The 15,643-nt window shown below is 38.1% G+C and overlaps 1 protein-coding gene across 2 annotated transcripts in view; it reads right to left on the bottom strand.

Moving 5' to 3' along the window:
* The window catches only part of UBTD2 (ubiquitin domain containing 2), a 102,490-nt gene that overhangs the window by 74,474 nt on the left and 12,373 nt on the right, over positions 1 to 15,643 (bottom strand). The window contains exon 1 of one of the 2 annotated variants that reach the window (XM_063447358.1): positions 12,591 to 12,679. The exons of the other annotated variant lie outside the window; for it this stretch is intronic. The gene's annotated coding sequence lies outside the window, so the exon portion shown is untranslated. Of the gene's footprint in view, positions 1 to 12,590; positions 12,680 to 15,643 lie in introns of those variants that run through there. 2 annotated transcript variants of the gene reach the window in all.

Raw genomic sequence — 15,643 nt, 5'->3', positions numbered from 1 at the left:
CTGCATGTATCCATGCCTCGCTGCCATTAAACGTGTAAGATGTTCAATATTGGAAAAGGATCCTTCTAACTCAGATGGTTACGCACTGACTAAGGGTTTAAATGAACATGAACGTTATGGTATATCAGTTTGGAAGGTTGGTTGGGGTCAGCCTGCACTAAATGAATTCTGGAATCCTGGGAATAAACCTCAACTGCTTTTTTTTTTTTTTTTTTTTTTTTAAAGCAGGCTGGGAGCTGTTCCAAAAGCCCTGAAGGTCTTCAATTGAAGATCCATCCTCTATACAATTGTGCAAAGCAGAGGGGAAAGTGAGGAATGCAATGGGAAATTGGTTTTCTACAGCTGCTGAATATCTGCACATCCAATTTCAACAAGTCATATATGAAATCTATCACTAGCTTTTCATAAAATGATATTAACCGAGAGCCAGAGACTTGTATGTGATAGCAGTATTAATAAAGTTCTCTGTGCGGCCTAGCTGCTCTTAACTAGAGTAACTTTGCTAATAATAGGTTTGCATTTAGCAGAAATCAGAAAGAAAAAAAAATCCTCTTTCTATTGATTTTTAAGAGAAGCAGTCAGACGGCTGTTAAAGAACTAACCACTTCGGCCAACAACAAAAATGATTGCAAGCAATACTGGCAGTCACTTTCAAGAGAGGGGAGAGGAAGAAAAAAAAAAGTTTGGTTACATTCCTGTTTTTTTATTTACACTTGTTGGACAGTTGTTTGTACTTGTTACACCCTTGCACGTGTTCCCATTGTAGTATCCATTTAGCATGCTGGAAAGTCACTGTTGGAAGTTGTAATCTCGTTGTGTTAAAATGACCTGTCTAGGTGCACACAAATTAGTATTGAATAAAACTACATAAAACAATATCTTTACGTTGTGATAGCAAATGTGTAGATTACAGGGAGGTGGAATATATAATATATATCAGCAAACATTGATGGGCTGGCAGTATTTCAATCCTGCAGTGGGCAAGTGGAATGTCTTCTTGGTGGTGACTGGTGCAAAGGAAAGACTGACCCACCGGGAAACTTCCCAGTGGGCAGCCGTAGGTCTAAGGAGAGGTGCGAGACACTACTGCTTTTGATGAACATAGCTGAAGGTCATCAAAATACAGCATGATGTCAAATCCCAGGGGCCAACATTAGTGCATGAAGGAAAGAGGTGAAGGGGACTAGCTGCAGACAGAGTGTTGGACTATTAAGGCTGCTGCTGCTTATGTGAAAGATGTAATATTACTACACAGTATGTGGGTCAACAAATATGTAGTTTGTGCATAAATTAGTCAGTGTGTGTCAGATTGTCTTTGTATGGAGAGTGTGTTTGTTAGTGTGTCCAGAGTGTGCATTGTGGAAGTTAGCAAAGGTGTTTAATTTTTATCTCGTACATCAATAAAACAATAGGCCAAGGCCTTATTTTTTTTTGGTTGTCTCTCCACAAATTTATGTTCGGGTATTAGTCAACTTATAGTTTTTGGGAGGTTTTTATTTACGTTTTGAATTGTCAATTTATATGCCACATGTATGGTAAATTTTAATATGGTGAATAATACAAAAACCCTACATATATTACGGGACAGGATGCCTGAAATGGGAGTAGATGGAGAGAGGGGAAGTAAAAATATATTGTATATCTCTAATCTTTACCTATACTTCATGTTGATATTAGAAAATATCACTTGAGCTGGCTAGCCAACAAAGTATAACATTTCTGAAAAAGCTTACTACTTCTATGTAGACTTTAGAGGTTAGTCGAGACTTGTGGAGAATTGCCAGGGGAACTGCAAGTTACACGCCAAAATAATTAAGCTAACACAGCAGCCAAGATCGGATGTTTTTTCACAATTAGGCTGTTTTCGCCTAAAAATTGCAGCTTCTACAATTTCTGGTTTGCTAAACAACACAGAGCATATGTATAGAAATAATTTATGTTATAAACAGAGTCTTTGCAGAGCATAAATGAGGATCATATTCTGAGAGTAATTGCAGCAGTGGGTGGAGTTTTAAACTTGCACTGGCGCTGCACATTGATAGTTGATCAAATGGTGCGCAACTCATGCATCAATGACAGGTATAGTAAAGAAATAAGTTATACTCATTGTAAGGTAATTAATAATTCATGGCTTATATGGATATGAAGAACATAGAAAGAGCAGATGGGCTGTGGAAAAACAATAGCTAAGGATATAATAGTTAATATGTTGGGTGATGCTTTCTTGATCCAAGGAGAAATCTGACTGTCAATTTGTCAAAAGGGATGTTACACATATGGCCTAATATATAGTGTAATATAGCTTAACACATTTATTGAAAAGATAAAAAAAAATACAAATAAACAAAATAGATACATTAGAAAGCAACACAAAACGCTTCTATATGTGCATACATTGTTCTAACAGTTTTTATTTTGCTGGGATGGTCCCATGTTTTGGGCTCCTGTTATGGCAGTAATGGGTCCCAAGACCTGCCCTTGGTTACCAGACCTGTGTTCCCTCGCTGGAAGTCCGCCTCCGCCTGTCTCTCTCTGCTATTGCCTGACTTCTTTCAATTCCCTTCCCCAAATGCTTTTCACATTCAGTATAATAATACTCCACCTCCTTCCCCAACCTTCCCTGCCTTCTCCTTCCAAGTATATGCACCAAGTTAATGAGTACTGCCTCCTAACTGCTGGGACTACTGGGATAAAGATAAGGAGGATAGGGAGATATAATGGAAAGAACCTGGACCAGCAGCAGCCCACTCCCATCAGCCTCAGTTTACCCTAATCTGAGGCATCCTGCAGGGTGGTTAAATATGTGTTCATATCTATGTGTGTCATTCTGCGTAACTCTTTGAATGTATTGGTGTGTGCTTATCTGTGTTCATGTGTGAATACATCTGGCATTAGTATGCCAACAATACACAAGAAACTACACCCTTGCAATCACACACACCATATAAAAATATTCTTACATTCACACACACATATACTGCACACAAATACCACTACTAGACAGAAATACATCCCTACATGCAAACGCCAACACGACACACAAATACAGTCCCCCCCATTTACATGCCTACAACATAAATTACCCATGTATGTTGAAACACACAGACACTACACACATATTCAACCTTGCAAGGATGGGGAAAAGGGTAGATCCTCAGCAGTCACTGCAAGGTAAGAAATATGTAGCCATTGAGGATCTACCTCTTTGCCACCCCTGATCTATATGGTGGCCCCAAAAAAAACTCTTCATAAGTTCTGCCACAGAATAGAGATGCCTATAAAAAAAAAAGTTGCTGGGCTGCAATATCAGCCTTTTCTATAATGCAAAAGAATTGCAGGGGATACCGTACAAAGACATTTGATATCCTGCACATCCTTCTCCTGTAAACTGCTCAGTCAGAAGAACATGGTTGTGGGGAGGAAAGTTCTAGAGTAAGAATGTGGCTGCGGGGAGCGATGTACTGGGGACAAATTGTTGGTAACATTTACAAATATGATTTGTTGAAGAAAACATGACAGTCAGAAGTGACAGAAAAAGAAAAGAAAAACCTGACAAATGTAATAAGCTGCACCAAATATTCACAGTAAAATTAGAGATAAAATTGTTATCAACACTATTAAATCTCTCCCAAAGTTTTCTTGGAATTTTTTTTTTTTTTTTTTAATGGTGACAACTATGTGCACACGGTATACAAACTAGCAGAATCAACCACAATCAAAAAAATTTGTCTCTGTAAAAACAAACGTAAAATCACATTGTAATTTTTTTGGACATTGGATACTTTGACACAGAACATAATTCTAATATTCCCTAGTATGCTCCATTAGGACAATTTGACGCTTGCTTTAATTCTCTTTTAGTTCTCTATCACTCCCAGTTTCACTTTGGGACACCCTTTATAAAATGAAATAATATGTGCAGGTAGTCTAAACAGAACTGTCACGTTCCATATTTCATTATGAAGCAGAGTTATGCCGCATCTGCAATATGAGATCTCCCCCTCTATTGTATGATGTGGAGATCTAAGGCAACGCCATGTGTGCCGCTATTACAATACTTTTATTGGAGAACAGCTCCAAAAAGGGTTAGCTAAAATGTGTAAAATAGTAGAGAACTCCGTACTGCTGCAGAGTTTGTGTATCAGGGTTAAAGCAGTGTGATTTAAAGAATATACTTTCAATAGCAAAGTTACTGTTGACAATTAGTCAGGTCTACTGCAATGTTAAGATTTCTCTTTTTTTACCCTTTTGTCAGCCAAACTAATAGGTTTACCCCATGAGACTCCAGATAATAAATATTTACACCTGTCCGTTTGGAATTATTATACCATTTATTACCAATAACGGGGTATTCCATAATAATAATAATAATCTGATTTCTAAAGCTCTGCAATTGATAAAACATCATTCCTTTACTCCACCAAATGGTAATGGAACACTATAGTCACCCAAACCACATCATTTCAGTGAAGGGGTCTGGGTGCAGTGCTTGTTTAATTTTAACCCTGCAATGTAAAATATTGGTTTTATACATTTTTTTTAAGGTACTTACTGTGGTGAGTATTGCATCACACAAAAAATATAATGTAAAAGAAAAACCATTAAAAAAAACCCACCTAAAACACTCTTGTGAAGTGAAAACCGACAACTCGAACCTCTGCAACAGTCTAATAATCTGTCAATGATGCTACGGCTGTGCTTGAGAATTTGTTTTATTGTGATGGTAGGGCAGTTTCCAATGAGAAGCATTTTATTTGGTGATCGCTGCATTTGATTGGGGCATGTGCCTTTTTCAGTCCTACAGCCCGATATTCCTCCGCTGTCACTCATCGTCACCAGAGTGGGAGGGTTGACGGGGAGGGCGGGTAAGAGGAATACAAAGGTGGCACAGGAAGGGTGGGTGGCTGTGCCACAACAGACTGACACCAGCTATGTGTACTGACATCAGACAGCAAGAAACTCTTGTTCCACGTTGGCTAATCCTGACCCAAAGACACTGGAAATAGAGTTACAGCATCGCTGCACATACAGGTACCATAACCACTTAAATCACTCTCCTGGTCATGGTACTTGGGATAGCCTTTTAATATTTCAATTTGGTTTTCCATTTACTACAGTTCACTGTTTAATGAATGTGTCCAATTGCCCAATTACATTTCAGTGACCTGAACATTTATTACTCCCCAGCTTCTCAGCCTGTGTTACGTGCATCCTTGGGGTACTTCTCATGTGTCCTGCTGATACTTTAATACTAGTTTTGTTTTTGATGTTACTGGTATACGATATGGGATGTATCAAAGAAAAACTGGTGTTCATAGATTAAAACCTTGATATTAGAAGTACAAGTTCAAATTATATAAGATGCATTTAGTTTAAAAAGTACAGAGAAAACAACTCTTTAAAGAACTAGATTAGACACCCTTAGTTTAATTAGCACAAGAGGTTTGTCCCTAAACAAGAGTTCATTTATTACAAGAATCCAAATTAACATATTAAATGCAGGTGCACCAGAAACTGCCTACTATGCAAAATCCCCCATCTGGAAAAACATGCATATAGAGAGATTTTATAACATATAGCTAGCTAAGTGGGACCAGCTGGTTCTTAAAGTAAACTATATGCCAAATAATACAGAACAAAAAATAATATTAACATTTTCCCCAATTGACAGGGATCTTTCTGCAGTAAATAGGATGAAAAAGGATGATTCACTTTGAGTGAGAGTACATCATTAGACACAATTGCACTGCACTCAGGATACTAGAACTTGCAGAGAGCACTTAAAGGACCACTATAGTGCCAGGAAAACAAACTCGTTTTCCTGGCACTATAGTGCCCTGAGGGTGCCCTCACACTCAGGGTCCCATTCCCGCCGGGCTGAAGGGGGAGGAAGGGGATTAAACACTTACCTTTCTCGGCGCTGGGGACTCTCCTCCTCCTTTGGACGCCATCGGCTGAATGTGCATGTGCGGCAAGAGCTGTGCGCGCATTCAGCCAGTCCATAGGAAAGCATTCACAATGCTTTCCTATGGACGCTGGCGTCTTCTCACTGTGAAAATCACAGTGAGAAGCGCGGAAGCGCCTCTAGCGGCTGTCAATGAGACAGCCACTAGAGGCTGGATTAACCCATATGTAAACATAGCAGTTTCTCTGAAACTGCTATGTTTACAGCAGGCAGGGTTAACCCTAGATGGACCTGGCACCCAGACCACTTCATTGAGCTGAAGTGGTCTGGGTGCCTATAGTGGTCCTTTAAACAGTGCTCAATGATATGCATTCATGCCAGGCTGATCTGCCAGGAATTTGGACAGACCTGCCCTTTGGACAGAGCCAGTGACATGATTGCATCACTGATCTGCCCCTTTATGCCCCTCCCACTGATGTCCTGGTTCTCAATGAATTAAAAGCAAAATTGTCCAGCTCTGCAGTATATTGGGTGGTATGTACTTGGTGTAACATTGCAGGCTAGGCATGTACAAACACACTTACCTCCACAGCACATATATGTCCACAAGAACTTTATCAATCCATGATGCTCTAGAACAGGGGTTTCTATCCCAGTCCTAAAGATCCCCATTCCAGTCCAGGATTCAGGGACTACCCCTGTGTCTAGAGTGTTTTTTTTCTTCTAAAAACAAAACCTTAGACACAACTGGCTAATCCCTAAATCCTGGACTGTTAGGGGATTCTTGATGACTGGGTTGGGAACCACTGATCTAGGACATTTAGGCACACCACACACTAATCAGAGTCATGGGGATTAAATGAATTTGCATGGTGTGCACAGCTGTACTAGGGCAGTCAAACTTACAATGTACTCTTAAAAGGACTCGGAGATGATTGACTGCATGACGGCAGATTATCTTAACCCCTTAAGGACACATGACATGTGTGACATGTCATGATTCCCTTTTATTCCAGAAGTTTGGTCCTTAAGGGGTTAACATTACTTTCATTTTGTCAAACAGACTATCTAAAAGTAATGCACCGTGGCTGTTTGTGTATTCATACATATATATATATATATTTAGAAGAAGCTTGGCAGTTGTCTTCAGCCAGGATTGTAGCCTGACTTAAAACTAGATATTTGTTTGGCCTAGTGCACGATCGAATGGATGGATACACTCATGGGAGGCATAGGGTTGCCACCTAGCTGGTATTTTACTAGCACAGATAGTATTTAATGCAAATACTGGTCATACAAATGCTGGTATTTTTGCTAGCAGCAAAGGGGTATATGGTATAAAGCAGATTAATGTGGGTGCAGGGGCAGGCTGCCTGTGTCGGGGTTAACCCACTGGAAAATTAGAACAGTCAAGAAGTGATTGTATCACTGGAGAGTCTGGGGACATGACAACCTAATTTGCATTTTTGCATCACCCGGTATGGAAGCCTCACTGAAGGGACATGCGTTCCTCGACCAGTTTGAAAATAACTTGGCATTGAGTGGTAGGAGGTATGGGAACAGGATTTGAAAGACAATGGTACAATGTGGGGGCATGCACATAGGCATGGAATTTTCCTCATCCAAATGTATTCTATTTTTTTTCATGTTACGTCTGGTAGTGTCATAGCAAAGATAATAAATTATGCAACTTGGCACAGCGGGTATTTTTATTCCATTAAAAGGTGGCAACCCTAAAAAGGGGAGCACAGACCACTATTGAAGAGAAATCACTCGTTAAATAAGTCCATTTACAGACACTTCCTCTGATGGCTAACTATGGACACAAATATTTTTTTTGTCAGCATTCTAATCTACATTGAACATGATCATAAGATTAAAAAGAAAGAAACATTTGGATATTCTGTATATTACTACTCTTGGTAGTACCCACGAAATGCTGCAATGGACGATTGTCAGGTAAAGAATATTAAAATAAGTATGGAAACAAATTTTCCTTTTTCTTTTTCTCACTGAACTATGGCAGCAATATGACAGACTGCTTATTATCCCTCACATCCCTAACCGACTGTGCCTAATATCCCAGAACCCCCTTTGACTCCTTATCAAAGGCCCAAGAAGTGGAGCAGGGTGCGGTTTTAGAATGTGGCCCTTGGGCCAACTGACTGGACTAAACTGGAAAAATATTAGTCAAATATCGCTCAATAACTTTTGATTTACATTCATATAGAGGGTAGAGTACATTTACATCTTTTTAATCTCAAAAACAAACCAATTGAAAACACTTTTTTGTGTGAAATATTACACTATTTACAATTTAGCATATGTATGACAAAGAGAGAGATTTCCATAGTACAATTAAGGCTGAAACTGAAGGCAAAGCTTTTGTTCATTATTAGGCCTTCCTTAAAGGGACTCTCCATTGCCAGGAAAACAAATCCCTATTCAATGCTTTCCTATGGGGATTCCGGCGACGCTGGAGGTCCTTATGCATAGCATTAGGACGTCCAGCGTCATTTAAAACACTTTTCGTGTTTTAAGAACCCGGAAGTCCCTCTAGTGGCTGTCTGATAGACAGTCACTAGAGGAGGACTTAACCTGCAAGGTAATTATTGCAGTTTATATAATCATTATTTTATTATTTATACAGCACCAACAGATTCCGTAGCGCTGTACAATGGGTGGACTAACAGACATGTAATTGTAACCAGACAGGAACAGAGGGGGTGGAGGACCCTGCTCAATGAGCTTACATTCTAAACACTGCAATAATTAAGGATTACGGGTGATGGGAGTTGGCACCCAGACCACTCCAATGGGCAGAAGTGCCTGGAGTGTCCTTTTAGTAATATATTGTTAGGGGTTTCCATTATTTTGTCCACATTTGCTTTTACGTTCAACACTCAGTGGGCCTGGCAATATTAATTTAGAAGAGGAGGCAATGTGTGGTCTAGCACTATTAAGATAGGCATGTTTTTAAACAAGATGTGAAAAGACAGAAAGGAGACAGGCAGCAAGTAAGGCAGATGACAAATTATAATCTAATATATAATGATAATCTCATTTAATAGGAAATCTCAATGAAGTAAGATCCAAGTGAATCAGAGCTTCTATTTCCCTTTCTTCTGAAATTCATCTTCAAAACCATTTGGCTCTCAGTAATTTTTTATCTCCTTGTTTGAAGTCAACACATTTACACATCAATGGGAAATTAGTTAAGAAAAGTTTACTAAAATATACCTGTTTCTTTGGTGTCTTGAAATTGTACGTTTTTAAAGGGATTATTAAGTTTTTCATTAAACGAAAAAAATGTAAATAAATATATACACACACACACACTTCATTCTTTAAGAAAAACAAACTAGAAATTTTTAAAGGAAGGTCTGACAGTGCATTCCACAGGGTTGGTGCAGCACAAGAGAAGTCCTGCAATTTAGCATAGGAAGAGGTAATAATAGAAGATGCAAGGTCACTGTTAGCTATTAGGGGCGAGCTGGAGCATACTAGTTGATTAGTGAGGACAGGTAGTGGGGAGCGACATTATGAATTGGATTCCACTGTGAATGGTCAGCCAATTTCAGAAACCAAAAATGTATAGAATCTATAAAGAATTCTAGTGTACAGCTCTTCTTGGGGCCAAGAGATAAAATCGTGAATCAAGTAAAAAAATAAAAATTTAAAAACTTAAGAGGGAGAAGAGAATATGGGCTGCCCTGAGTCCGTCTTGCTGTGTCACACCTTTATTGGAGACCTAGCTCTATTGCCCCCACACAATCCGTCCCTGATCCATACTCCATACATCCCAAGGAATCTTAAAGGAACACTATAGTCACCTAAATTACTTTAGCTAAATAAAGCAGTTTTAGTGTACAGATCATTCCCCTGCAATTTCACTGCTCAATTCACTGTCATTTAGGAGTTAAATCACTTTGTTTCTGTTTATGCAGCCCTAGCCACACCTCCCCTGGCTATGATTGACAGAGCCTGCATGGAAAAAAAAACTGGTTTCACTTTCAAACAGATGTAATTTACCTTAACCCCTTCAGGACGGAGTCAATAGTGCACGTTCTGATCAAAACAAAACAAACAAAAACTGGAATTTGCGCTATATGTCTGGTTAACCGTAGTTCCCCTCTTTCAAATTATATGCACCCACACTTATTATATATCATTTTGTTCAGGAGAAACAGGGCTTTAATCTATCATTCACTATTCATATATGGAACATAATTTATTATGAATAAAATTTAAAAAAAAATGTGAGAAAATAAGATTTTTTTTTAAATTTGCATTTCCGTCTGACATTTTAACTGTGAATGTCATAATACTGTTAGGTTTTACTGCAAATAAATGCACATATTTGTAATCAGTGATGTGTCACGAGTACAACAGTACTCCCCATTAACAGGTTTTATGTTGTTTTGGAAAGTTACAGGGTCAAATATAGAACATTCCATTTTCAAATTGAAATTTTCCAGATGAGTAATGTTACCTTTGAGACGGTGTGGTAGCCAGGAATGAGAATTACCCCCATAATGGCATAGCATTTGAAAAAGTAGACAAGCCAAGGTATTGAAAGTGGGGTATGTTTAGTCTTTTTTAGTAGCCACTTAGTCACAAACACTGGCCAAAGTTAGCGTTCATATTTGTTTTTGTGTGAAAAAAGCAAAAAAACTAATATTTGGCCAGTGTTTGTGACTGAGTGGCTACTAAGAAAGACTGGACATACCCCACTTGCAATACCTCGGGTTGTCTACTTTTGCAAATGGTATGCCATCATGGGGGTAATTCTCATTCCTGGGCTACCATACGCTCTCAAAGGCAACATAACCAATCTGGCAAATTTCAATGTGAAAAAAATGAAATGCAAGCCTTATATGTGACTCTCTAACTTTCCAAAACACCATAAAACCTGTACATGGGGGGTACTGTTATTCTCGGGAGACTTCACTAAACACAAATATTAGTGTTTTAAAACAGTAAAACATACTACAACAATAATATAGACCATAAAAGTGCAGTTCGCTTGTAAAAAATGCGAAAAAAGTCACTTTTACTTAAAATATCATTGTTGTAATACAATTTACCAGTTTGAAACACTAATATTCGAGTTCAGCGAAGTCTCCCGAGTAAAACAGTACCCCCTATGTACAGGTTTTATGTTGTCTTGGAGAGTTACAGGGTCAAATATAGTGCTTGCAAATTAAATTCTCTGCACTTTCTCCCTGTGTTGTCAGGCATGTCAATCAAATTTTAATTAATCAAATCACATAATTACGTTAAAAGATTATTTAAATATACACGTAGAATTTTAATATATATGCATTTAAAGGTATTTAAATTCTACGTGTATACTAATGTATTTTTTTATGTAATTATATGTATTTATCTATATATATATATATTTGCGGTTATTTGTATTTTATATATAGATAGATATATATAGAATGTCATTCTAAGTGTATTTTGTTACCGATATATATATATTAATAACAAAATACAGTTAGAATGAAATTACATATGCATATATAATTTATATTAAATTTTGTTTCAATATTTTATTTATTTATTTATTTTATTTATTTATTATTTTAATTATACGTATTTATATATAATATATATATGTACATCTATTATATATATATATAATATATATACATATTATATATATGTAACGTCATTCTAAGTGTATTTTAATATTAATATATATACTTATATTAATATTAAAATACACTTTGTATGACGTTACATATATATTATATATAATATATATACATATTATATATATATAAAATTATATTTATTTTATTTTTACACATGTCTAATTTATTTTTTTTACACCTCCTACCAGCAGGGGGACTGTCTGATATTTCAAACAGTCCCCCTGCTGGCAGATCCATAGCCAGCTATAGGGGGCCATGTGATCGCTCTTTGAAAGCGATCACATGGCCCCCGGGGGCCTCATTTGCCGGAAGGGGGCTGCCTGGGCTGTCAGGCAGTCCCCCAGAAGAGGATCGCGGCGGAGGTAAGTAAATCATACCTCCTGGGGCTGTAAGCCGTTACGGCGTACCATGCCGTCGCAACGGCTTTAAAGCCCATTTAATGCGTGACGGCATGGTACGTCGTAACGGCGGGAAGGGGTTAAATAATTGTACCTCAATCTCTAAATTGAACTTTAATCACATACAGGAGGCTCTTGCAGGGTCTAGCAAGCTATTAACATAGCAGGGGATAAGAAAATCTTAATTAAACAGAACTTGCAATAAAGAAAGCCTAAATAGGGCTCTCTTTGCAGGAAGTGTTTATGGAAGGCTGTGCAAGTCACATGCAGGGAGGTGTGACTAGGGTTCATAAACAAAGGGATTTACCTCCTAAATGGCAGAGGATTGAGCAGTGAGGCTGCAGGGGCATGTTCTGTACACCAAAACTGCTTCATTAAGCTAAAGTTGTTCGGGTGACTATAGTGTCCCTTTAAGTCAAAATGAAGGGGGTTGTATATTTCTAAAAGAAAAAGAGTCAACATTTTACATGTAACCTCTCTCCCACTTTTTAAAACAGGCTATACTTTTGTAACCATACGTAAATTCTTATTTCAATAACATTGAGGCCTTCTGAGATTGAGAAATCATCACAATCTTCACCTGAATTTATGTTAAAGGAACACTTTAGCACTAGAAATACAAACCTGAACAAAAACGAAGTAGTCTAGAAGAATGGCTTTTTTATGTTTTCCAGAACTAGTGATATGTAATACCTTTTCTGTTCTGTAGATTCACCTGGCTGAAAAATTGTGAAATTTTGTAAATATGTTGCAAAAAAATTCACATGATACACAAGTACAGTTCGTTTCATTTTTTTCACACATACAAAATGCTGCTACACACATTTTGAAAATGTCTGCCTTATCCCTTAACCTATATGGAGTTTTTTTTGTTGTTTTATTTTTGTATGAAGTGACGCAAGCCAATGATGTTTATGCACTAGACTGAGGAGTTCAGAGATTTAATAAGGGAAGTGCACTTTTTTAGACAATCGCAGAATCTTACCAACTGGGCTATATCTCACTCCTCCACTAAATGTGCAATGAAGTAATTTGCCGATTTTATAACAAATTAAATGATAACTCTAAGCACCACAACCATTAAGTTCAAGGATCTGTTTAGTGCAGTGTTTCTGTTAGAAACATTTAAAATACATTGCACTTTTTGGCGGTGTGTAATAATCACAACAGTGAACATATGTTATTTGGCGTGACCGAGATCAGGTTCTCAGGCTCTGCGATGTCACTCTTTGCCGAGACATGAGCAACAGGTTTGGAGAGGGATGACATTTTTACATAGCTTATTAATAAAATGTATAAACATGCTTGGAATTCTGGTAGCAGAATGTATGTAATTAAAACCAGTTTCATTTAAAACCAAATTGTGTGTATTGTGACGTACATTTTAAGATTAGGCAGGTGGATTTAGGAGCTGCTCCAGTGGGTATAGACGAATATCCCACAAACGAACTCAGAGCAGGGTTTTATATGACATGTAGTACAGCTCTCAGCTGTCTATTGAGTCTTTTTCTAGAATCACAGAAAGCAATCCAGATGATTTTATTTAGCAGGATACCTTCTGTTAGATGCATTTTTGCTTATATGACTCAAGTGTTTAATTGGTATTGGTGCTTATTTTTCAGGAATGATTTTTGTGCAATATAATTGTGACTATCAATGACTATAGTAGAACGCATTACAAATATTTAGAATTTAGTTTGTTTTTGCAAGGCTTAGATATGATTTAACTTTTTATATTATTATTATTATTGTTATTAAACTTTATTTATAAAGCACCAACATATTTCACAGCACTGACCATGGGGGCAATAGGTACAAGTAAAAAGATAAAGGTGATCAACCAATTACCAGTCTGGACGATATTCTGAATTTTCAGCAATATCGGTATTAGCATCGGCCTATAAAGATACCGATATTGCTGATAATGCAGACAGGGCAATGGGGGCGTAGCTTAGCATGCATAAATGTGGCCCGAACTGGTAAGTGTGGGGTAAGCTAGAAGGAGTCCATGCTTCCCATCTATCTAACCCCGTGCCCTTACAACCCCATCTACTTCAGTGCCCCTACCACCCCAGTGCTCTTACAACCCCATCTTCCCCAGGGCCCTTACAACCCCATCTATCCCAGTGCCCCTGCTCCCTGTCTACCATAGTGCCCTTACTCCCCTATTTACCCCAGTGCCCCTACTATCCCATCTACCCCAGTGCTGCTGCTCCCTGTCTACCATAGTGCAGCTGCTCACATATCTACCCCAGATTCCTACCTCACATATTTACATACAAACACACCCACTGCATCCGCTACACACACTCTGCATCCACTACACACACAGCATTCACTAATCAAATACTCTCACTGTATCCACTACACACACACACTGCATTCACTAATCAAATACTCTCACTGTATCCACTACACTCACACACTCACACACACACACACACACACACTGCATTCACTAATCAAATACTCTCACTGTATCCACTACACACATATATTCTTGAGAACACACAACATTCTGACTGGCATAAATATTTTGTGCATTTACCTTAATAAAAAAAAAGATCTAAAAAAAAATAAAAAAATTAGAAACATGTTCAGTTAATAGTAGATTTGTGTAGAAATAGTTTCCTTTTTTTCAAAACGGTAAATGTACAGAATATTGGTAAATTATCGGCTATCAGCCTGAAAGTTCACAGATTATCGGTCTCGGTTCTAAAAAATCAATATCGGTTGATCTCTAAAAGGTACTATACAACAAAGAGACCGTACAAAATTTGACACATGCAGGAGAAGAGGAGGTCCCTATCACCATGGGAATTTACAATCTACATGGATAGAAAGGGTTAGACACAGGAGGCAGGGACTGCAAAGATGGGAATTAAGTTAATAGAGTGAGATGAGGGCACTTATTGGTTAAATGAGTTGAGTGGTAGACGGCTCTGAAGAAGAATCACTGTAGAAATGTTTTAAAGGAAGGTCTGACAGTGCATTCCACAGGGTTGGTGCAGCACAAGAGAAGTCCTGCAATCTAGCATAGGAAGAGGTAATAATAGAAGAAGCAAGGAGCAGGTCACTGTTGGCTATTAGGGGCGGGCTGGAGCATACTAGTTTATTAGTGAGGACAGGTAGTGGGGAGCGACATTATGTATTGAATTCCACTGTGACTGGTCAGCCAATGAAGGGATTCACAGAGAGGTGCGGTAGGTCTGGAGTGACAGGTAAGGTGGATTAGCCTGGGAGAGGCATTTAGGCAATTTTAATAAATGTACGCTTCGTACTCATGTGAGTTTTTAATGTGTTATCTCAAAGAGTGAATAGAGCTATGCATGACAATGACATGATGGAAAGAATCTCATGAAAACATTTGCTTATACCCAGAAATGAAAACCAGAAAAGTGATTTAAAGGGGAATAGACAGCAAAAGGTTTAATATTTTGTTTGTGTATCCCTTATATTTAACAAATATGCAATTGTGAGGTCTGAAATTTACATTCAGAAATCCACACCTCTTTATTCTGCAGCTGGATGCCTCCACTGTAGCTCCCTGTCAACCATTGTTTTAATCTTATGCATCTGGACGTCACCATAGTGAACGCATATGCTTTACATTTTTCCATTTCTCCATCTGATTTGCATTGTGTGCCTTGGCTGTGCCTGGATTGTGATGTCATTTG

The sequence above is a fragment of the Pelobates fuscus genome, chromosome 3 (genome assembly GCF_036172605.1).
Source record: "Pelobates fuscus isolate aPelFus1 chromosome 3, aPelFus1.pri, whole genome shotgun sequence".
NCBI classification, from domain to species: Eukaryota; Metazoa; Chordata; class Amphibia; order Anura; family Pelobatidae; genus Pelobates; species Pelobates fuscus.
Note: the sequence above shows the minus strand (reverse complement) of the source record. Positions and strands in the feature narration are given on the sequence as shown.